The 24,966-nt window shown below is 42.5% G+C and overlaps 1 long non-coding RNA gene across 2 annotated transcripts; it reads left to right on the plus strand.

The window, feature by feature from the left end:
* The first annotated feature begins 54 nt into the window (after nucleotides 1-54).
* Nucleotides 55-24,450, plus strand: LOC118020170. Of its 2 annotated transcripts, XR_004681826.1 has the most exons (7): nucleotides 55-444; nucleotides 849-1,047; nucleotides 2,627-2,723; nucleotides 12,480-13,303; nucleotides 22,936-23,184; nucleotides 23,274-23,318; nucleotides 24,413-24,450. It is a non-coding gene; the product is annotated as an uncharacterized LOC118020170 (long non-coding RNA). The 2 variants fall into 2 exon arrangements; XR_004681825.1 differs by lacking the exons at nucleotides 12,480-13,303; nucleotides 24,413-24,450 and having other exon boundaries at nucleotides 22,936-23,360.
* Nucleotides 24,451-24,966: the final 516 nt, after the last annotated feature.

The raw sequence follows: 24,966 nt of genomic DNA on the forward strand, positions 1-24,966 counted from the left end.
ATTACTCCCAAGAAGAATCCAGTTGAACGCTTTAGAGTACAGCAGTCCCCATGGGCAAGTGCCAAGTAATGACCGCTCCCTGTGGAGAGTTAGAGCCTGGAAGCTTTGGGTCTCTTTCTCCACATGTGTCATTTTCATCCAGGTCTTGTCACATGATTAGGAGCCTGAATTAAATCGCCAGAAAGTAATCTGGAGTTTGAGTGATATGGGTGGAAGTGGGTGAGAGAGAGGGCAACTACCTCCCCGAGTTGTGGGAGAGCTGGGAGAGGGAGGGATGCAGCCCCCTCTGTAATCTGTGGCCCTGAGGTCTTCTGAAGCACTGTTTTAGCACAATCAGCCCCTCCTCCTCTGGCTTCCTCCTTCATTGTGACACAGCTTGATCATCTCAAATTGTTAGGCTGAAGGAGATGACTCCCAACCGGTCTCCGTATCTGAAATTATATGGTAAGAACTACCACATAATTTATGAGAAACCCAATTAATTTGGTGTGCGTTGGGGGGGGAGGGGAACCTCTGTCCTGCTAGTGTAGGAGACTGCCATCTTGTGTCTACCACGACTCAGTATGAATATACGATTTTCCGTGTTCTATATTGTCCCATTTATGAAGCCCTTTAAAGAGGATGAGCAATGCGTGTGGAAAGGCCCAGCTTACAGCCTTAACTCTAGAACCATCTAGCTGGTTCATATCGAACAAAGAGAAGTTTTTTCTGATCCTTTTTTTTCTCTTGTGAAATGAGGAAATAAACTAGATTATTTTTAAGATGTGCTTCCTACTTGAAGAGTCAAATCTGTATTTCTGAAGTCAGAGTTTTAAAAAATATTAATGATTGTTTTTTTATCTCCACAGTGTTGGAAACGTAAATGAATATTTGTCCCTGTGTAACAAACAGATAAGGGAACTGAGACACAGAGACATTTATAGCCCATCGAACATCAGACCCTGAGTCCTTCAGAGAGCTTCTGTTCCCTCGTGTGATCCTTTGTCTGTGAGTCACTGACCTACATCACACAGGCCGTGCTGGCTCTCCCACTCTGGGACTAACATGGTAAAGTCAGTGGGGACGAACAGCTTGGTTCCCAGATCACTCAGCTGGGAGATGATATTTAGAATGATGGCTTAAAAACAATTCTGACCAAGCAAAGCATTAGTCAGCTTGGGAAAACTTTATGGCTTGGGAGGAACTTCTCAGGGAGGGAGAGGTAACAGTACATTCTATTCATCCCAGGAGGATCATTTGCCATAAGTCAGTCAGGGAAGAATTTGTTTTGGACCCACACAGAGAGAAGGGAAGCAGTGAAAGAAAGCAAGCCTGACTGGAAGTTCGAAGGCTTAATTTGCTTCTAGTCTGACTCTGCCAAACACTTACCACAAGACAAAATACATACCCTTTCTGACCTTGACTTTTCCAATCTATAGAATGGGAGGATAAAACTAAATGGTCCCTAAACTTCTCTGAACTCTGACGCCCATTTCTGCGTCACAGCTGTCATTTGGAGGCTTCTTAATGTGCGAAACAAATCTTACAGGAGTCAGAAGTACCTCTCTCCCTATGATCTCCTGCCCTGGCTCTGTGTTCTCTCTAGCTTATGAACACCTTCCTATGAGTCTCCTCATCACAGCCTGATTTTTATTATTGCGAGTGATTCCCCTCTCTTCCGTGGTGGGCTCTTGGTGAACAAGCCATTCATTTTGGGTCACATTTCATTGCAAGTTATTCATTTCAGGGTCACCTTAGCACATAGTGAATGCTGCCTTGCCTTTTGTTTGCTAGGATTGCATATCCAGGAAATTACAAGTCTATGATCGCTCCATATTTCAAGTATTACTATTTCTTAGATTTCGAATGCTAAGTATTTAATAATCTCTTGTGCAACCTTCGTGGTATGCTACTGATATGCAGAGATCGAACTCCTTTATTTCAGTGAACAGTTAGTGGTGGACAATTACTTATTTTCTCAATCAAGGGGAGAGCAACTTATACATGCAAATGATTGCATGTACATATGATTTTCTATATACATACACATTTTCTCCTGGCCAGTATGTATTCTGTTGGCTTAAATAACTGAACAATTTTTACATTTGTTTTTAATTTTTATGCTATACCTCTGGTTACAACTATCTCCTAGTTCTTCCTACTATTTGCTTATTATGAAGCCCTTCGATGAAATTTAAAGCTGAAAAGGTCCATCTCTGATGCAACCCTTTCTTTTACAGTTCAGAAAACTGAGGCCCAGGGACGCCTGGGTGGCTCAATCGGTTAAGTGTCTTTCTTCGGCTCAGGTCATGATCCCAGGGTCCTGGAATCGAGTCCCGCATCAGGCTCCTTGCTCAGTGAGGAGCTTGCTTCTCCCTCTCCCGCTGCTGCTGCTTCCCCCTGCTTGTGCTCTCTCTCTGACAAATAAATAAATAAAATTAAAAAAAACCCTGAGGCTCAGAGAGGCTTAACGTGTCCCTGCTGGTCACAGCCAAGGGAGAACTAGAACAGATCCGTCTTGCTTTCCAGCCCAATGATTGCGTCTCTGCTCTAGCACGGTAATATTTATAGACATAACATAGCACACATATATGTTTATAAAATATAAACAAAGAAATATTTATGTTTTGCCCACATTCTGTTACAGAAAGGTAGAGAAATTCAGATATAAATTTCCCGCTTGGATGTCTCAGAAATGTGCATCTTCAGGAATATTATTCATTGGTTGAAGAAAATATTGCTAGGTAAGTAGAAGATATGTATCTTGTTTCTTTAGAAGCCCAGTTCACACTGTGCCAAGGGGATAGAGTACAAGTGCTGGTTAATAATTTATAGTACGCATTCATCTCCATTCCTCTTTGACTAAAATATTAATCCTCCATTGATCATCATCATTTGCTTTTTGCCTTGGCAATATACAGTGTGCAGAGAGTTTGATGAAAGGGTGATTTCCTAGACTCATCATAGCCGCCCGTGCTCTGCCAGTAATTTACTGACTTTATTTACTTGTGGTAATGAGCACACCATGGAGAGGATACCAGCTGCTGGGATTGTCTTGGGTGCCTTTTTTCTAGGGCAGGACAATGTAAAAAGCACAGCTGTTTTTCTAATTTAGTATTTGCAGCATGTGCCTGCGTTTTTATTACATTTTTAGTGGAAAAAAAACCGCAGGTGAATATAGAATATAAAAAATCTGAGCCTGGTTTCTATTAATAAAGTGAATTTGTTTAAAAGTATCTCGAGAAAGGTGGGGGGTGGTTTGTGTATATATTCTAAAAAATAATAGCCAGGCTTTGGAAGGTAGGACATAAAAGATTTGGTTTAGTGACTTAGGATTATATAATTGTTTAATGGGTATAATTTTTAAATATGTGGCGATATTTTATATGTGCACGTGTTTTCCATGTGTGTACAATTTGTATAATTGCTCATGAATTGTAGGCTGAGATAAAAGAAATTTAGTATGTAAACCATCCTTTGCTATATATATGTGTTTATTTTTTATTTTTTGAAGATTTTATATATTTATTTGAGAGAGAGAGAGAGCACGAGCAGGGGGAAGGGCAGAGGGAGAAGCAGGCTTCCCGCAGAGCAGGGAACCTGATGCGGGGCTCCGTCCCAGGACCCTGGGATCATGACCTGAGCCGAAGGCAGACGCCTAACCGACTGAGCCACCCAGGTGCCCCTACATATATATTTATATATTAAAGAAGAGAAACTTTATATTTTGATTTGTAAAAAGGAAGTCAATTTGCAAATCATTCTTTGTTTACTATGAAATGCAGTTTTGAATTTTTGTCTAAAAATATCTACTTTTCCAAAATGCAGGCATTTTGACTAAATTGTGAAGCCACGAGGGTGACCTAACTAAGGAGGAACTAGCACGTTTCATTCCCTCTCTGTCCTTGTCCCGTGTTGGGCATTGAGTGCACTGCTGTTCAGACCACAAGACCCCACAAGCTAGCTCCTTTCACCCCTTCTCTTTCTGATTTTCATCTCTGCCTTCCTCTTTTTTTAAAAAATAGAAACATTTCTGCTTTTATCTCCTCTCACTACCTCTTTAAATCTCCTTTATTTAAATAAACCTGAGAATTGCAAGAACTCTTGGCACACCCAAGTTTGTGGGCTGAGCTGCATGCCTGTTACAATACTCGTCATTTCTCATAGGTGATGCGCCAAAGATATGGTGACTGTGGGGCACTTGGTTGCTTATTACACACTTTCAGGACAATGGATTTATGTTACAATTGCTCCTACTCAGCTAGGGGCCCAGTTTTTCCTGAAGCTCAGGGAGATAGACCTTCTCTTTGAACAGTCATTTATGTAATGCCTACATATTGGGAGGTGGGGGATGGGGGTAGGAAAGACTTAGTAATTGTGCTCTACTCTTGAATATTGTAACTGGACTACTTGGCAAGTCACCATTTTAATGTATCAAATAGATATTTTTTCATATATACTTAATATATATTTTAAAATATCAAAGATATATATCAGGATCTAGCAAGGAAATCTGAAACCGCTTTAAGTATTTACAAGAAAAGAAATTCAACATAGGAACTGTTAACACAGGTGATGAGGAAGCTGGGAAAAATAGGCTTATCAACAGAGAGAGAGGTGAGGGAGGCAGAGTTACATATAGGCAAGGACACAGGAACCAGGGTCACCTAGCTTTGGCTGGAAATTTGGCAGACCTGTCTGCAGGAGCTAAAGCCCTAGAGGAGACCATTCAGTCATCTGAGAGGCCATCCAAGGTGGAGGAAGTGGCGGCCTCATGTTTCTCCCCACCCCCTATCTCCTCCACAATCTCATGCTGATGTTGGCCCATCGCAGAGGGCAGCCAGCGACACTGGAAGCTCAGGAAAAACAAGCTGTGGAGATCAGCTCCCCTTTGCCAGCAGTGCAGGTCAGAGCGGTGTGGCGGAGCAGGGACGCGAAGGAAAGGGAGAGGAGAATGGATCACGGAGTGAATAGGCTCAGAACTTCCACACGAAGGTCACCATCTGACTGTAACTGAATCCTCTTGACCCCCATTACTGGCAGAATCTTCATGGCAGTTGATGAATCCAAGTGGGCAGGGACTACAGAATCTGAAGGTTATCCAGAGCCTGCCTGTTGACTGAGCTTCTCTTTGGGACTTTCTATTTCTCTTTCTCCTTCCTCCCACTCTCACCACTTCTTTCTTGCTTAAACTTTCCCTGTGGTTACTAGTCAGAATTATGTAGGCTTTCTGGGGAAAACCTCAACTCTTCTTCAGCTGGCTTACAGCCTTGGTTTAGGTTAGAATAATTAAGTCAAGGATGATGTCTGCAGAAGAGCGGCTCAAACCTCAGAGGTGGGATGGGGCCTTCTCCACACACCCGCCCAGAAAGTGATCTCTGAGAGCTAAGGTGGCTTCTCAGCCCTACGTATCATCACTTGTTGCCAGATATTTGAATTACTTGGTTAATGTTGCAATCCTAATAGAATATAGATTTCTCGTGGATAAAGACTGTGCCCTACAGGAGTCTATATCCCTTAGCATAGTGCTACTCAAATATTAAGTACTGCAATGTTTTTAACTGAAAGGTAAAGACCCCTAAATGGACAAAGATAAGCTCTAGTGTCTCCGGTTTTGGTTAAATTATATAAAGTCTTGGAGCCTCATGTTAATGCTTTTTAAGGTAGAATTTTAAATAAAGGACATGCTTTTATGACCTGTCCAATTACATCACAAGCAATTCGAGGGCAAGGACATTAGCGTACATTTTAATGTCAAGCATCCAGCCCACTGTCTTGGCACAAACAAGATCCTCAGTACATGTTTAATAAAGAAAAATCTGATTGAAAAATTGAAAAGAAGATTGGCCAAGCTGCAATATGAATATGCTTTTAAAATATTTAACTTCCTTTAAAATTTTCTATTTCTTTTTATTATTTAGTAGTAAGAAAAATTTGGAATCTACTTATCAGGGGTTGCAAACTCAAATGCTTACCAGGGATCAAGCAAGTAATGAGAAATGAATCTGGTTGTGACAAAAGAGACTAGTGGGGACCGTTGGGACCTGGAGATGATTGGAGAGCACTCTAAAAGTCCTCTCTCCAGGGAGAAGCAGATGTCCTGTCCTAGCCAACTGTCCTACGAGAGAGTAGCCGCAGTGTTGTCCAAACTTCTGGATATGTATGTGGAATTCCTATATGTTTAAGGCCAGATCAGCCAGTTAGGGGATTCTTCTAAAAACAATATCCATTTTAGACTTCCAGGTGTTAATAATACTTATAGTTCCTCCTAATGTATTTATTGAAGATGTTTTGGGAATTATGATTTTGGAGCTCTAATTTTCCCTGTCTCCCTTTCCAATTTTTTTTTTAAAGATTTATTTATTTATTTTAGAGAGAGAGAGAAAGAGAGAGCTTGAGCTGGAGGGGCAGAGAGAGAGGGAGAGAGATCTCAAGCGGACTCCATGCTGAGCCTGACATAGGGCTGGATCTCACAACCACGAAGTCACAACATGAGCAGAAACCAAAGGCTGGTCGCTTAACTGACTGCACCACCCAGGTGCCCCTCCCTTTCCTACTTTAACTGGAATACTGTATCAGTTTTACTCAGTTTAGTGGCAGGGGTAACTATAAGTCAGAAAAGAGTGCTATCAGCTATTGCTGAACTTTGACCTTCAATTGACGAAAGTGCTGAACAGTTAGTTGCCTTTTCAGATTATTTTCTACAGCAAACATTTTTTTAAAAACACACGAAAGATAACAGATTTTCAGTCGACCGATAGATTATCAACAAATGTGCTTATTGCATAGAGACTACAAAGTTTATGCATACTCTTTTTTTTTTTTTTATGCATACTCTTATGTTTCGATGTGGTCAGCTCAGATAAGTGCAACACACTGTTGACAAAAGTAGGCTTCTGAGTTCTTGTGGCCAAACAGCCAGGGAGGTTCATAGACACAAATCCTCTGCGCACCGGCAGAGACTAATGGCTCAAGCAGAGACACCTGAGTTTCATAAGACCTACTCCAATTTGCAGTTGATTTGAGGGGACCTAATAAAGGTAGTCAATGAGTCATTTTCCACCATGATATAACTAGAATTGGTTCTTGGCCCAGAAAGATGTGAGTCAGTTTAGTCCTGACTCAGTTCCCAGTCTGATGCACGGTGACTCACTTCCCCATGTGAAGTCATGTTTGTTCCTTGTGAGATGTGACCTCTTCGTTGTTTTGTTGTATTAGGGTTGTTTTCTTTTTTGAAGAAGAAGAAGAAAATGAGAATATTGTAGCATAAGATGCAATACTCCAAGGAATACAGAATCAGACTAATAAAAAAAAGCCTTGATTTTCTCACAGTGAGCCTGAAGAAGTAATTAAGCTTTAAATGCCTATATTGTTGTTCCCATGTATTAGGATTGTTAATTTCCAAACAGCCTAGCTATTAGCCAACATTTGATTGAAAACATTTTGCATGTAAAAGAGGAAAAATTGGTATAACAACAATTCAGTCATTTGGTAGATATATTTATAAAAGGCAGCTGCATCTGAAAAAAAGTCAACAATAGATGGTGAGATTAAAGAGGACACATGCATGGATCTTTCTAGAAAGATACATTAATTTGTATACAGAAAGTAAATCCCAAATGGAACATTTGTTATGAAATCCACGAGCATTTCAGAATACGTAGAATTTTTTAAAAAATACGATAAAAATGGCTTTTTATGCTTTTGTCAATTGTGAATGAAATTCAATACATGGCCTGTGTAGGGGGTCAAGTTTGGAAGCAGAGGAGAAAAAGCAGTGTATGCATCTCAGACACTATGTAGGGAAATGGATTAACTTTGGTCTTCCCCTTAGGCAGACCAAACACTCTCATCATCAGTAGATGTCTATACTGAGAAAGTCAAAGCAATGGAAGTTAAGGTTGTTTCAATGACAGCAATAAAAACCCTTTTTGGCTAATTGAAGCTAAAAAGGGGGATATTTTAGGGGATGGATGAATCAGAGTAGTTGGCAATAACCAAGCCTCAGAGCACTTTGAGGATCCCCAGCCTAGGTAATTCTGGGCCTGCCAGGGTTCTGTCAACCTGCAACTCTCTTCAGTGGCCTTTTATAACCATTTATCCCTATTCATGTTTTGAAGACCTAGAAGAATGATCCATTAATTGGCCCACCTTGGCAGGTACATCTCCTTTTGGATGAATCATCTCTGGCAGAGGGTACAGCTGCACAATTCTCCATGGGAGAACTGTTATGAGCTGGTAGTCATCCCAACTTGCGTCTGCTATGTAGACCATTTGGCTGGTTCTCCAACTTCTTTACCCTACAGCCCCAATCATCACATTTTTTTTTTTTAAGATTTTATTGATTTATTTGACAGAGACACAGTGAGAGAGGGAACACAAACAAGGGGGAGTGGGAGAGGGAGAAGCAGGCTCCCCGCGGAGCAGGGAGCCTGATGTGGGGCTCGATCCCAGGATCCTGGGAACATGACCCGAGGCAAAGGCAGACACTTAATGACTGAGCCACCCAGGTGCCCCCAATCATCACATTTTTATCTACCCTGTAGATGAGTGTTTCTCAAAGTCTTATGTTAACATGGATCACCTGGGGATCTTCTTAAAATACAAATTCTGATCCAGTAGAACTGGGGTACTACCTGAGATTCTGCATTTAAAGTAAGCTCCCAAGCGATGCTGATAAGGCCAGTTCATGGACCAGACTTTCAGTAGCAAGACTGTAAAGAGTTTCTTGGTCACCTTACTAATATCCATTCTCTCCTCCCCCTCTCCTAATAGCATGGACATCTTTATTCAAGCATTTATTTCCACCCCTATACAGTCCATATGCTTTGGAGAAAACTGAGCATACTCCCAGCCCTAGTGGTGGGTACCAGTTGGCTTACACCTAATCAGCTATTCAATGTTATTTCAATGGCCCAGGACCTAGAGCAGTGGCTAACAGGTAATAGACATCAACACATATTTGTTAAATGAATACATGGATGGGTGTGAGCATAGACAGGTGAGATGAGCTTATCCAATTAGGATGGATTTCAGGACACTGGCTTGGAATGCTGGTGTGGAAGCCCTCTTTGCCATTGGATGTGAATGTTTGAGACTTGATTGTGACTGGCAGCCTTCCTACAACTGTTAGAGAGTCAGCCTTAAAATGAGGCTGACACTAGAGAAGGCGGAGCAGAGAGCTAAAAAGAAATGGACCACTGATATCACTGAAACACTTGATCAACTATGTCCACCCAACAGTTATGAGAACCAAGAATCCCCTTCAATTTTAAAGCCAGTTTTAGTTGGAGCCTCTGTTACAACATAAAGAGTCTTTTTTTAAATAATTTTTTTAAAGGTTTGTTTATTTTAGGGAGAGGGTGTCCGTGTGCACGAGCAGTGGGGGGAGGGGCTGAGGGAGAGGGAGAGAGAATCTCAAGCAGACTCCACACTCAGTGCAGAGCCTAACATGGGGCTCGATCTCACAACCCTGAAATCATGACCTGAGCTGAAGCCCAATTGACTAAGCCACCCAGGCACCCCTGTTATAACATAAACAGTCTTATCTGACAATAGGTCAGATATGTCTTATTCCATTCCTAGGATACCCCATTATGGTGCAATGTGGTGGTACCTTCATGAGTCACTGTGGTCATAAAGCACCATGGTCAGAAAGCATTCCACAACACTCTCTGATACGGATTTAGAAATAGACTTTATTGATGAAAAATACTAAGCAAGTGTCTGCAGGAAGAGCAGAAGTCTGTGATCTTAGCCTTTCATCGATCTAAGGAAAGGCATCTACTGGAATATGGAAGGTTTATGTTCTATCTCCTTGTTGCTTTCCATATAGGGAAAGTGAGAGAACAACTCATCTGTGGGGATACAAACACTACTGGGGCACCAGGTGTTAAATAGTGTTAAATGTTTTCAGGATGTCCAGGAAAGCCAGTTTTTCAGCTTTGGAGATTTGAGGCTTGAGGGGGCAGAGAAGAAGCCTCCAGTCCTATAGAGGAAGCTAAGTTGAGTTGGAGGGAGTCCATCCCACTGGGAGAAGGTGGAAGGCCCTGCTCCTGTTGGCCTGCCCAGGCTGCCTCAAGTGACCTCCCAGAGTCATTTCTAGAAAATTTTGCTCATCACCCACACTACACTAACCTAAACTCTTTTGCCAGCCAGTTGCTTAAAATCCTTCACTTGCTTCACCACTGCCTTCAGGATAAAGTCTCCGGAGTTTGTTTTCCAAGATTGTCATCATCTGGCCTAACCTAACTCTTAAGTCTCTCTCGTGTCACGCTGACATTATACCAGAAACTTCAGCTGTACCAGAGGGTCTTCTGCGCTCCCGACATTTAATACATCATCACTTCTCAGTGTCTGGAAGTCTTTTGCGCCATGGCTCTTCCCAGAATGCATCTTGCTGAGCGCTGTGCCCACTAAATTTTCTCCTGATCAAAGCCTGCTTATCCTTTAAGTTTCAGCTCAACTGTTACTCTCTCTGGGAAGCAGTCCCAGATCTTTAATCCCCACACCCAGCATAATTATTCACTGCTGCTTCTGAGTCCCCATAGCACTTGGTTCACACTGCTAGCTTCCACTTATCACCTTGTTAAGCCACATATCCATGGCCTCCCCTAGATTACGAGTTTCCCTAGCATAGAGAGCTTGTCTTATTTGTCTTTATAGCTTAAGCCCTACTGGGCTACTCTCCATGGGACTGATCCTGTTGGCCTCACTGTAGGATCTTGACTTTTATTCTCATTAGGGAGCATGCCTTCAGACCAAAGTTGACCAAACAATTGTACAGGATTCTTGATGAGAAGAGAATCTGAAGATGGACAGCCTGTTAAAAATGCAGGAATTTGCAAGCAGGAGAGGGCCTAATGAGTTTGGAAGGGAACAAAATTAGGAAAAGAAGAAGCTTGATTTTTTTTTAAAGATATTATTTTACTTATTTATTCGACAGAGAGAGATAGCAAGAGAGGGAACACAAGCAGGGGGAGTGGGAGAGGGAGAAGCAGGCTTCCCACAGAGCAGGGAGCCCCATGCGGGGCTCGATCCCAGGACCCCGGGATCATGACCTGAGCTGAAGGCAGACGCTTAACGACTGAGCCACCCAGGTGCCCCAAACTTGATCTTTTGGAACAGAGTTTCCAGAGGGTCGGTGGGACCAGCTGCCTTGGAGAATAGCCACTGATACCCAAGATGATCTAGTATATAAAAGAAATAGTATATTGTTTAAGATAAAAATTTCCCCCCTTTCGGCCTTTTCGCAATGATTGCATTGCTGTTAACTTTCTTACTAAAGTGTAATGCTCAAGACAGCAGGAAGCCAGCTAGAAACAGCTGTGTATATGGCCATTTATTGATCTGCCCTCACTGTTAGGACGTAAGAGGTGGGCTTTCTATTTCCACAGCCAGTGGCGCCTGGGTTGTTCTTGTTGAAGTCCCAGTGACAGGCACCTTAGACCACACGGAGTTAAGGGATGTAGTTGATTCTTTCATTTTCTTCAGGCCAACAAGCTTCAGAGATCTGTCACCATACATCCTGACCTCTGTGGATTTTTAGAGCAGGATCATGTCCAGAACTGTAAGAACCAGCAGGTCATGCGGCTTTTCTGAAGGTCTATTCAGCCACCTCAGAATATACTTACAGGCGTGCTAATGCCAAGGTACACGGGCCACTGGGTGTGAGACTGACAGGAGCAGAGCCCTGGAGGCCTAATGGGGTGGTTGGCACGGCGACAGTCTGCAGGCCCCGTCTGGCCTGCACGGCAGCTGCACATGGTCCTGGGACCCGAGCCAGCTGGTGGCTCATGGCAACGGTTTCTGGGTCCTGGCACCAGCCCAAGATCGGCCCCAGCTTCTTAGCCCTGACCTGGCAGTGGCTTTGTTCTCGCTTGGAGCTGAAGTTCACCCCCGCACCGAGCCTCAAGGTGAAGGCAGGCACTTGAACCCTAACCCGCGTCCACCTCTCGCACTGCCACGTCCTCTGCTCTGGGTGAGGCTAAGGGCCGGGAGGAAAGGCCAGTCCTTGGGGGTTAATCTTAGCCTCAGAACTTTGGTAGTGGTTTTGTCCGCGGTGGGGCTGAGCACTTCGGTGCTGTGTGTGCTTGGGGCCCCAAGTGCGGGTTGAGATCGTCAGGGATGGAACAGAAGCCCGGCAGGAGATGCCCCTGACCCTGACTCGTCCAGGAGCACTCTGAGGCAACTCAAGGACTGGATTTCAAAACTGGCCTTGGTGTCGCCAGAAGTGTCACCCCAAATAGGGGTCTCCTTAACCGGGTATCAGGAATACCACAAAATTCTCAAAATAACATGGATTTTAATCTCTATTCGAACGTTTCACACACATTTCAAATGCAAACACCAGTGCTGTGGGTCTCCTGCCAAGTGTGGCTAAAGCATCTTTAGAACATCTTGCTATCTTTATTGATTGGAAGGGGCAATCTAAGTAAAGCAGAGTGCTTGCTGTGCATATAAAGCTTCTAGACACATCTCCTGTCTTCCTCCCCCCGCAGATTGCCTCCTGAGCACCTCCCCTGTGGAACTCCGAAATCTGATTTTAAATTATAGTCTTTATTTGCATGTTGCCCCCTCATGTTGCAGTCTAATTCTCCCAGATTGAGAGAAACACAATAAAGGAAAAAAATTTGTTTTCAGCGCTTCCTTTTTCACAAACTCTTTTTTTGGAAACCACAACGTCGGATCCCAGCAGAGGTTCCTGGGGCCTTTAGGAACATCAATCAGTTTCGCAGCTGGAGGCCGAGGCTTTCCTCAGGGAAGACTTTTTACATAAAACAGATTGTACTTTGTCCTTGCCAGGGCAGACAAAGGTTTAAATTAAATATGCAGTGAGCTGCCGTTGGCTGCTTGCCACGGCCTGGGGGAGGTGGGGAGGGAGAGCTCGTCCCTACTCTCCTTCCTTTCTCTGCAGTTGTTTCTTTTTCCTGTTTCTGTTTCTCCAGGGGACTCATTCTGGAGTTAAAAGACCTGGGCTCTGAGCTGGGCTTTTCTGTAAATTCACGGTGTGATGTGGCGCAAGTCACGGGGCCCCCTGGGACCTCAGTTTCCTCTTCTGTACAATGAGAAGTTTGAGATGATGTGTGAAGGTCTTTTCCATATTTAACCTTCTAAGTTATCTCCAAAGCCAGCTGTGTGCATTTCCAACGAGCACCGCAAGCCTCAGCTCTGAGCCGCGCATCCCCACCATTCCTGGGCTGACAGGGGTGACCTGGCTGATTCCTTTTCCCACAGACCCCAGGGGCCAGGCGGGCCACGCTTTGCAAGAAGGAGGCCCGCAGAACAAGATAAATGGCAAATGACTCCGTTATCAGTCTTGGAGGTAATAAAGAGAGGTGGGGGTTGAAGTGAATTGGCGAGAAAGATTCCTCAAAAAAGGGGCAGCCTCTACCCACCTCAGCTGAAGCCACTTGTTGCCACCAGGGAATGTGGACCTCTGGGACAGCAAGGCTCTTTTTGTTTCTGTTTTAAGATTGTATGTTTAAGTAATCTCTACACCCAACGTGGGGCCCAAACTTAACAACCCGGAGATCAAGAGTCGCTCACTCTACCGGCTGAGTCAGCCAAGTGCCTCAAGTTTTCTAATTTTTATTTAAAAAATTTTTTTAAATGGGAAAGTCTGAAACTTTTAAATATTGGCAGCTAATTACAAAAAAGTTTATGAGTCTCATAAATTAGACATACAGGTCTGTGGACTGAATTCAACTTGAAGAGGGTCAGTATGCTGGGTTTGTGGACCTTAGGAATATAAGAATTTGTCTTCTCTATCTCATAGAGCTATTCAGAGGATTGCTATATTTAATAGTGCGTTGTAAACTGCAGCAACGTACAATAGACCTGAAAGGTGTTTGAATATAGAAATGCCCTATGGGAGGGGCGCCTGCGTGGCTCAGTCGGTTAAGCGTCCCAGGGGAGGGTAAGTTTCAGGAAAATAGCTTTACTCACATTCAGGTTCCCAGTCAACTCTTGGCCTGGGAGTTAATAAACTGTTCTCTTATTGGTTAAAAATAATTTTATTATCTAAGTCCGCATTAAAAAAATTGATTTCATGTTATTAGCATTGTAGGGAAAGCGGGTTATAAATGGAATGTATATTTAAACTTCAGAATTCTATTTTGCATTCTGTAACAATGGTAGCTTTTTATGTCGTTAGCATATGAAATGAAATATCATTTCAATATATAATTAAATAGTAAAGATTTATATAAGGTAATATGCATTTTAGTCAATATTTCTATTATTTGGATACATATGTGTTCTATAATACTATAATAATTGCAACAATAAGTCCAGAAAGGACAAAAGCAATTTGAGAGAAGTTTTGTTCCCTACATGCTAAAGTATTAGGCAGTCTTTTTATCTTGAGAGAGAATCAAATGAAAATGAGATATGATTCTTTAAAACATTCATGTTAGTGATTAGATTACCTCTTTTCCTATTTTGTCTGCATAAGAAACACAAATTTTAATTTCAGGAATATATATGAAATACATTACGATTGTTCTAAATGTATTCAAGTGATGTGCAAGTAACAAATAGGCACAGGTAAGTTATTAAGAAGCAAGATGAAATGGTATCTCTTCTTGGAATGCCATGATTTTATAGACTGAAATAACTGAAGGGTACCTAAATGTAAACTCACTTCCTCTTACATGGATAGATAACCATTTTCTCTTTTGAGTTGTTTCCTCTTGATCTTACTAACTCAAGACATAAAAACTTTATTTCTTCTTCTTTCTTCTAAGTTGGTCTCGTTTTCTTCCCCTATATTTAAGCTTTTTCTCTTTTTGTCTCATGTATATAGTAAGTCTCTCGGATTTGATCCATTAAAGTTTCTGGCTCATAACTTAAAAATACGTTTTTCAGTTCTCACAGTATATATTGAAGGACACAAGGGGATAGGGTTTCCCCATAAGCAGGGCAATATGTGACATATTTACCAAATGAGACAGCAAGGGCATAATCAGAACGGACACGGCCATGGTCAGGACAGACCTTGGCTGTAATCAAATGCTCCAGACTTACTGGTTCTTTTTAAAGACAAGTTGCAACTGTGCAATTATTAGCCCTGGAATAATTATAGTATGGGCAACACTGAGACATTTGGTTACTGTGTTAGTCTGGATAACTACTCACTAGCTACCACAATAGACCAGCTCTGAAATCTCAGGGGCTTCACACAACAAACATTTATTTCTTGCCCACACAAAATGTTGTCGTCAGTAGAGATTTTCTTCCGCTCAGAGACCCCGGGCTCCTCCACCTTGTGATGTTGCCCTATTAACATGTGGCTTCCAAAGTCACTGCATGAGGAATGGGAGAACTGAAGGACTCCCCCTGGGTCTCAAGACCTGGATCCAGAAGTGATACAAGACACTACTCACCTTTCATGGGCAGGAACTAGATCCATGTCTCCAACCCACCTGCAAGGAAAAGGAGAAAATGTAGGAAGCATATCAGTTGCTTTTGAGTTCACAGCCCAAGTACTGATGGTGATTTCTATCTCTCGTCACACGTTCATTTAACTGATGGTACCTTGAGACCATGACCTGATTCTGAGACTTCTTTGCTTCTCTAATTAGTTCTGTCATACTCTCTCCAATCTACTTCTGGATCAGATGTCCAAGAGGGACAATCTTATTGTCTTGTTTATCATCATAATCGGTTTGGGCAGAGCCTTTGTTTAAAGCAATCTGAAATGCACAGGCCAGTTTACAGACGGACTGTTCTTGATTATGTGCCCACACCTGTTACAGCCGTCTGTGGAAAGAAGTTTGGGAATAAACTGCATAGGAATTTGGAGATAAAATGAATAAACAAATTTGGCAAAACTGTTTTGAATAGTTTTAAAAGCACATCTAACAAGGTCTTCGTTGTTATTAAATTGTTACTATATCACAGTAATTGCAAAATCAAAATCTGTCAAGGTTTTGTAGAGAACTACAGCTTTATTTTTTCAAGCCTATTTAAGTAGTCTGAGTTAAGAGTAGCTGCTATAAATGTCAGTCTACAAACTAAGGTGTACTAAAATGTATCTTTCATTTTTTCAATAGTTGAATTTAATTTCTATTTTATGTTTTCATTCTGTGGAGTGCAAGAAACTTAATTTTGTTAAATTTCAGGCCCCCCCTACTTACCCAGGGTTGCATCTAAGATTCAAAGTATTCATGGATTTACGTAGAATCGAGGCATTTGACAGTGTTCAGTTTTGTCCTCTGTACATATCCCCCCTGGGATATGAGACATGGACAGTGGCAGAAATCACCACTTATCTACAGATATCCGTTTCTCTTTCTTTAGTCAAAAACCACCTTATTTTTATCTGGGTACCTGGCTGCCCAGCTAGTGACTACATTTCCCGAGTCTCCTAAAGCTGGGTATGGACATGTGTCTAAGGGCTGGCTGATGGGTGGTGAATGGAAATGATGTGTCAACTTCTGGGTCATGCATCTGCTGACCCTCAGCTTTCCATGTTCCTTTTTCTCTCTCTCTCCAAGGCTGGAATGAAGATAGGGTGATGATGAGCCGGCTTTGTTTCTGGGAGGGCACGAGGGCAATATCCTGGGGGGTGGCTCCTGGTTGGCCCGGTGGAGCAGGGCAGCTTCAGCGTCCTGGACCACTACCACCCTGAACTGGTATGGGACAGAAGTGAGTGTTCTGTCTTGCTAGGACTCTGTCCTTTTGGTCTCTGTGAAAGCAGCTGAGCCAATATCTTAAAGGATACACCCACTTTCCGGGGTGGTTCCTGCTGTGTTCTCCCTTGCTTCTGATGGGCAAGCCTCTTCCTGTCGGTTCTCAGGGCTGTAGCTCTCTCCATGTCAGTAATGTTCTAATGCTTCCTTACCGGCTGCACCATGAGAAACTCTGCCTCTGTGCTTGTCTTGCATTTCTGGCATCATTCTGCCGCCACCACACGAGTCTGTGGCTTTGAGAGCTCTGTGGGACTCGCAGGACCATCTGCCTAAATACAGCATACAGATTTTCCATCTACTGTGCATGCAGGACCCAGGAATATCGAGTCCCTTGGCTTCCAGATTCCACCTAGAGAGGGAGCAGAATATGTTGGTCTAGAATCCCTAGATATGTCTGGCGTTTTCCTCCCCCAGCCCCAATCAGAGGGCTCAGCTTAGGACAGCAGTGGGCTGAGACTAGAGCCCTTTCTTTGGAGCCCATCGGTGTCTTTGCCTTTCTTTCAAATCTCCTTATCAGACGAATCTTTCTGAGTAGTAACGATATGGGAAGCTCTGTTCTAACATGTCAGGTTTCCTTCTAAGTCTTTTTGCCTTAATACCTGGGCCTAAGCTTTAAAGATTTTATTTATTCATTTGAGACACAGAGATACAGAGAGAGAGAGAGCATGAGCAGGGAGAAAGGCAGAGGGAGAGGGAGAAGCAGGCTTCCTGCCGAGCCAGGAGCCTGATGTGGGGCTCGATCCCAGGACCCCAGGATCATGACCTGAGCCGAAGGCAGACGCTTAACGACTGAGCCACCCAGGCGCCCCGTAGTGAGGCTATTTCAAAACGACCCACAAGAAATGCAAAGAGACTACTACTGGCCAAAAATAGGACTATTTGGGAAACAATGAAAATAATATTCTTAGATTAAATCATATCAAATACATTTAAATTTATATTTAACTATATATAAACTATTTATAATCGCAGGGCAAAATAACCTCATTTGTTACTTTCCTGAAAAATAGTAATTACTGGAGGAAAAGTCAAGTTTTTACCCTATCTGTGTTATATGAAACCTTACCTCAGGATATTCAAATAGTTAAGGGAAAAATTATTATTATTATTTTTAAAGATTTTATTTATTTATTTGAGACAGAGAGAATGAGAGAGAGAGAGCACATGAGAGGGGGGAGGGTCAGAGGCAGAAGCAGGCTCCCTGCCGAGCAAGGAGCCCCATGCGGGACTTGATCCCGGGACTCCAGGATCATGACCTGAGCCAAAGGCAGTCGCTTAACCAACTGAGCCACCCAGGCGCCCCAGGGCCTAAGCTTTAAAAATATTTTGTTTTAACTGTTGGTTACCAGAGTGGAAAGGGGTGGGGGATGGGTGAAATAGGTGATGGGGACGAAGGGGCGTGCTTGTCGTGATGAGCACATGGTGTCTTACAGAAGGACTGAATCACTATGTTGTACACCCAAACACTGTATGTGAGCTAGCTGGAGTTAAGGTAAAAACTTAAAAAATAAATGTTTTCTTTTTCTGGATTCTGCTGTATCATTCCTTCTCTGAGGCAAGTAAGGCAGAACATCCCATGAGGCAGAGGGTGGTGATAACTAAAATAATGCAGTTGGATGGAAGTGTTTGTTAATATTTCAAAATTTCATCTGTCAGTGAACTAGCAGCCAATATTGCCAAGACCTGTCTTTTAGGAGTTCCTGTCAATAAATAAGGATTATTTGTTGTGGTGCAGTGGAAGGTTCATTGGCTCAAGATTTACAAGGTTTGTGTTCCAGTCCTGGTTTACGCCTCTTCTTTGGAAGCATACCTTCTCTGTTAATAGTAAAGGGCAATTCCAAATGTTTGTCTCCTTTAACCGTGGACTTTTTGACTCTGCTGATTGTGTAATGTTGGGAAACTGACCTAGATTTCAAGCTTCAGTTTTTGCTATACATTTCCATAGCACTTTTTAAAAAAGATTTTATTTATTTATTTTTGTGAGAGAGAGAGTGAGAGATAGAGAGAAAGAGCACTAGTGTGGGGAGGGGCAGAGGGAGAAGCAGACCTCCTGCTGAGCAGGGAGCCTGATGTGGGGCCCAGGACCCTGGGATCATGACCTGAGTCGAATGCAGACGCTTAACAACTGAGCCACCCAGCTGCCTTCCTTAGCACTTTGTACCTCGGACACAGGGAATGTATGTGGAAAAATAATAATAGTTCATATTTAAACAGAATTTCTAAATTTTAAGTATTACTCTTAGTGCTTCACATATACTGTTTCTTTTGTGACTCATTTATGAGATGGATACTGAGATACAATCCAAAGGAGAACTAGAATTTAAGTCTATACAATCTGGTTCCAGGGTCTGTGCTCTTAATTATTAAGCTAGACAACCTCTGTAACAGGAAATATTTTGAAGGAAAGGAATGAAAATGTATTGTAATTACTGGAGTGCTTTCCTGGTTTTTTGTTTTTTTTTTCTCCTTTGATTTAGAGGTACTGTTCTTTCAAAAGCAAACCATGACTCAGCTCTGCCTAAATTATCCCAAAGTTCAGGTATGCTCAGGAATAACTGAATGCATGCTAAGAGTACAGTTATTAAAATTGCTATTATTTTTTATTTTATTTTATTATTATTATTTTTTAAAGATTTTATTTATTTATTTGATGGAGAGAGACAGCCAGAGAGGGAACACAAGCAGGGGGAGTGGGAGAGGGAGAAGCAGGCTTCCCGCTGAGCAGGGAGCCCGATGCGGGGCTCAATCCCAGGACCCTGAGACCATGACCTGAGCCGAAGGCAGATGCTTAACGACTGAGCCACCCAAGCACCCCTAAAATTGCTATTAATTTTTATAAAGTGCATTTTTATAAGTACATTTACTTTATTCAAACTACCTCCTTTCAAAGATGGATTTAGTTCAGGAATCAATGCAAGCAACTCAGTTTTAATTTCCACTCACAAATTATAATTCAAAAATAGCACTAACCAAGTAATAATGAAGTAAATGTTGGCTTGGCTTTCTTTAAAGGACTTCTACCCCAGCCAAACTGTGTAATTGAAATTTAATTGCACGATAAAACTTTATCACCATCTAGTGTCAGTAAGGAACACTACAGTAATGTTGCTTGTCCCTCTTGCTTCTGTTAGTAGTATCTAGCACTCCCAGGTGGTACTGCTTGATTCCTTTACCAGAGACCATGGGTTCTGTAGACTATTTTAATAACTGAATTTCAGAGTAACTCATTTCACGTCATTTCTCACTTCCAAAGCACAGTTTATTTTATGAGCGTGCTCTCAGGGGACCATAGGGATTTTCATCCAAGTTAGAGACCACGTGCTCACCCCTAAAAGGGCCCTTTACTTTAGCTTCAAAATGCTGAACATGGGGAAAACCTTCATGATATATATTTACATTATTATGAGATAGTTTAGACATTCTGAAGAACGTCAAGATAATAGATCAAATTTCGGTGTGCTCACTGTATTGGTTATCCACGGCTGTATAACAAATTGCCTCAGCGCTGCAACCTACAAAGCAAAACACTGATTATCTCACACCGTTTTTGCGGGTCAGGAATCAGAGTGGCTTCGCTGGGTGGTTCTGGGCCAGTGTCTCCCTCCAGGCTGTGGCAGGTCATCTCAAAGCCTAACCGGGGCTGGAGGGACAGCTTCCAAGCTTACTCTTGTTTGTTGGCAGGTTTTGGTTTCTTGCTGACTGTTTCCTGACATGTGGGCCTCTTTGTAGGACTTGCTTCCCCCAGAGCAAGAGAGAAGGAAGCCTGAGGGAGAGAGGGGGGGTGGGAGGGAAGGTGGGAGGGAGGCAGGGAGGGAGAGAGGGGGATGCCATAGTCTTTTTTTAGAACCTAGTTTCAGAAGTAATGTTTTACTTCTACCGTATGTTACTGGTCACTCAAACTGGTGTCCCTGGGCCTGGTACCATGTGGAGGGGGACTATGCAGGGCGTGAAGGCAGGAGGCAGCCATCATGGGGACCATCTTGAAGCCTGGCTGCAACACCCACCTTCAAGCTTTACTAAATAGAAACATTTTGCCCCGTTTGTGTTACTACCTTATAAGTGAGTTTAGCCCAGGGCTAAACTCTGAGAGACATAAATGGGAAAGAACTTGTTCTTCCCAAGGGCTTTCAACCACACTGCTCAATCTCTCCTCCTCCCTCGGTGACTGACATCTCTGATAGATCCCGTGGCTCACATTGGGCTGTTCGAGAGATGAAAAAGCCTAGTGCAATCTCAAATGCAGCTTCAATCTTATGTCTTTACCTCTTCTTACTGCTGACTCTGTGAGGAAGGAGATCAGGGTCCCTTCAAGAATTTTTTTGGCTTCCTTTGCTTCTTTCTTGCTCTCTAATTGCTCTAGCATGGGGTTCAGTATGTGGATTAAAGAGGAGCAAAAAAATCTTTGTATTTAGCTGATATTGTGTATAGTCCTCTCTTGGCTAAATCTAGCTCATTCCCTCCATTAACCTGAGCATCCAAGTACAGGTTCTTCAGGTGAAGATGTAGGTTATTGGGAGAACCCATGAATGGGCTTCATTCTGTTTAAGTCGTTCTCCATTGGCTTCTTGAGACCCACTCTCACCCTACACAGCCTCTTCCTGCTGGGGACCCCTGACCTCAGGAAGCAGTGTTCTTGGGAGGTAGTAGGGTCTCTTCAGGATGGCTTATGCCAAGCTACTCCCTGCAAGCCCTTTTGGTCAACAGGAAAACATCATGTGTCTTTTTCCTGCCAAATGCCTACCCATCCAGTTAGCCCTCCTGCCCCGTAACGGTGCTGCTCCAGCCAGTCTTCTGTGTTTGGAATTCTCCAGACGGGCTCCCCAGGTATAGATGCCAACAAATACCTTGTGGATGCTCATTGGCTTTCCTTAGACCTCTTTCTGCTCTTGTCTTTGGTGTCCGAGTAGTACCAGGGCCCACAGTGTGAGGGCTCTGTAAACATCCAGCCAGAAGGCGAGATGGCAGTTTACTCTCTTGTAGGCACTCTTGGTCCCTGTGACTGATTTGCTTGGAGGCTCTCTCTCGGCTTGGCAGTGGGTAAGAAACATTCGATTATGGAAGGTGGCGAAACCCCCCAAAATCCCATTCAAGTGAATGTATGGCCTTCTCCTAAAATGGCTGGAAAAACCTGACAGGGACTGATACTTGAAGGACCAGCTTGGTCATTTTTTATAAAATTCTGCAGAAATGTGTCTAGGAAGTCTCTTTGACTGCAGGGCCTTAGCTGAATTTCAAAGACAGTGAGAAAACCCCTTTTAACATCTTAAATTCTGCTCAGATTAAAACATGTAGAAATTTACAGATTTAATTGAAATCCCCTGTGTATTTGTCCTGAATTCCACTCCCCTCCTTGCCTACCTAGAGGGTGTTTTTCAACGCCATATATATTTAATACTTGTCCTGGTCCATTTGGGCAGCTATGACAGAATACCACAGACTGCGTGGCTTATAAACAACAGAAATTTATTATTTACGGTTCTGGAGGCTGAAAATCTGAGATCAGAGTGCCAGCATGGTCAAGGGAGGGCCCTGTTCCAGGTCACAGACTTCTCATTGTATCCACACATGGGGGAAGGGGACAAAGGAGCTCTCTTGAGCCTCTTGTATAAAGGCATTAATCTCATTCATGAAGCCTCTGCCCTCATGAACTAATTACCTTCCGCCTTCTAATACCATCACATAGGGCAGTGGGATTTCAACATTTGAATCTGGGCCTGGGGGGGGTGGTGGTGTTGGGGGGATACACAAACATTTGGACCGCGGCAATACCTGCTACCATATGTGTACATCTCTATGAAGAATATATTGTAGGTATTTTTCAAGCTTATAGAAATGGTATTTTAGCATGCATTTCATCCTGCAAATTGCTTACATTGTTCCACATGTTTTTAAGATGGATCTATGTGGATACTTGAAATTCTAATTCTTCCTTTTAATAATTTTACAGTATTTCATTTGTTAATATGAGATATACTTTATTTTAAAAATTTATTCTATTGGGGGCACCTGGGTGGCTCAGTCTTTAAGTGTCTGCCTTCTGCTCAGGTCATGATCCCAGGGACTTGGGATCGAGTCCCGTGTTGGGCTCCCTGCTCAGCAGGGAGTCTGCTTCTCCCTCTGACCCTACCCCCTTTTGTGTTCTCTCTCTCTCAAATAAATAAATAAAAAATAAAAAATCTTTAAAATAAAATAAAACTTTCTTCTATTGGTCATTTACATGATTTTTAAAATTTTCTTTTCTTTCTCTTTTTTACTATTGCAGATGAGATAGCAATCACCATCCTGGTACTTGTCTCCTTTTTTTAGACTTTATTAATTTGACTGAGAGAGCACAGAGGGAGAGTGAGAGGGAGAAGCAGACTCCTTGCTGAGGAGAGACACCAACATGGGCCTCGATACCTGGACCCTGAGATCATGACCTGAGCCAAAGGCAGATGCTTAACAAACTGAGCCACTCAGGTGCCCTTCATCATTCATGTTTTTATGCCTGTCTCTCTGCGCTGTGTTCTGGGTAAGTTTTTTACCGTTATCTCCAATTTCATTAATTTGTTTAGTGTATCTGGGCTAGAGTTTTCCTGATTATTGAATTTTTAATTTCAGTCACTCTATTTTTGCTTCGAAGATTTAAAATGCATTCTTTCTCATGTAAGTTTTTCCTTATTTTTTGTTTTTGCTTCACAAATTCTTTTTTTTTTTTTTTTAAGATTTTATTTATTTATTTGACAGAGAGATAGAGAGAGAGCACAAGTAGGCAGAGAGGCAGGCAGAGGGAGATGGAGAAGCAGGCCTCCCCACTGAGCAGGGAGCCCGATGTGGAGCTCGATCCCAGGACCCTGGGATCACGACCTGAGCCGAAGGCAGCCGCCTAACCGACTGAGCCACCCAGGTGCCCCTGTTTCATGAATTCGTGCTTTACAAAGATGAAACATTCTTTACTGAGCTTAATATACTTATTTTCAAGTTTTGTCAGATTCTTTCAAAAAATTAATTTGTTTTGGAATCCATTTACATTTGGAATGTAGAATTTTGGGGTAACTTTCTTAGCATTAGATGTTACTTTTCATGGTTCTGGAATTTTGTTTGTATTTACATTTTGAGGCGTATGTATATTTCTGAATAAAACATCCACTTTCCAGAGACGCCTGGGTGACTCAGTTGGTGAAGGATCTGCCTTCGGCTCAGGTCATGATCCCAGGGTCCTGGGATGGAGCGCCTGCCCTATCCCCAACTGGGCTCCCTGCTCAGTGGGGAGTCTGTTTCTCCCTCTTTCTCTGTGTGCACTCTCTTTCTCTCAAATAAATAAATAAATAAATAAATAAATAAATAAATAAAATTTTTTAAAAAAGATTTTATTTATTTGTTTGACAGAGAGAGACACAGCAAGAGAGGGAACACAAGCAGGGGGAGTGGGAGAGGGAGAAGCAGGCTCCTGGCTGAGCAGGGAGCCCGATGTGGGCCTCGATCCCAGGACCCTGAGATCATGACCTGAGCTGATGCAGACGCTTAACGACTGAGCCACCCAGGCGGCCCTAAATAAATAAATCTTAAAAAAATAAAATAAAATGTCTACTTTCCCTCTACTTTCATGAAGATGGGATGGGGGTCTACAATTTACAGAGAGGAAGGCTTATTTTATAAGCCAATTATTAATTTTTATGATAATGAGTTTTATTATAAGCTTTTTTAAATTTAAATTTTAATTAATTTATTTTTAAAGATTTTATTTATTTATTTTCCAGAGAGCAAGAGAGCACAAGCAGGGGGAGTGGCAGAGGGAGATGGAGAAGCAGGCCTCCCCGCTGAGCAGGGAGCCCGATGTGGGGCTCAGTCCCAGGACCCTGGGATCATGATTGGAGCCAAAGGCAGACACTTAACTGACTGAGCCAGTCAGGCGCCCCCTTTTGTTACCCTTTTATCATTAGTTTTGTTTTGGTGGCTCAAACTTATTGATGCCCATGGAAGTGATGTGTAACCATATTTGGGCCTGGATGTTAAACATATGAAATATGGGGGCTGGAGGAGGTGGAGAACAATTCAGTATATAACAACATGTCTTCAATAAATATTTGTTAAATTAACATCACTGATTTCCATAGGTCTCTCTATTTCTGATGGTCATTTTCCCTTAACATAGAGTTGCTCTTTTAGGTTTTCTTGTATCTGTATGAATTTGATATTTTCCTTTCCCTTTGGATCCCTTCTGAAGAAAGGGGTATCCCCAGTATTCTAAGTATTCCCCGATATTTCATAATTTTGGATATATACAACACACTTTCCGGGATCGCCTAAATGA

This window comes from Mirounga leonina, unplaced genomic scaffold, assembly GCF_011800145.1.
Source record: "Mirounga leonina isolate KUSES-001 unplaced genomic scaffold, KU_Mleo_1.0 Mir_109, whole genome shotgun sequence".
NCBI classification, from domain to species: domain Eukaryota; kingdom Metazoa; phylum Chordata; class Mammalia; order Carnivora; family Phocidae; genus Mirounga; species Mirounga leonina.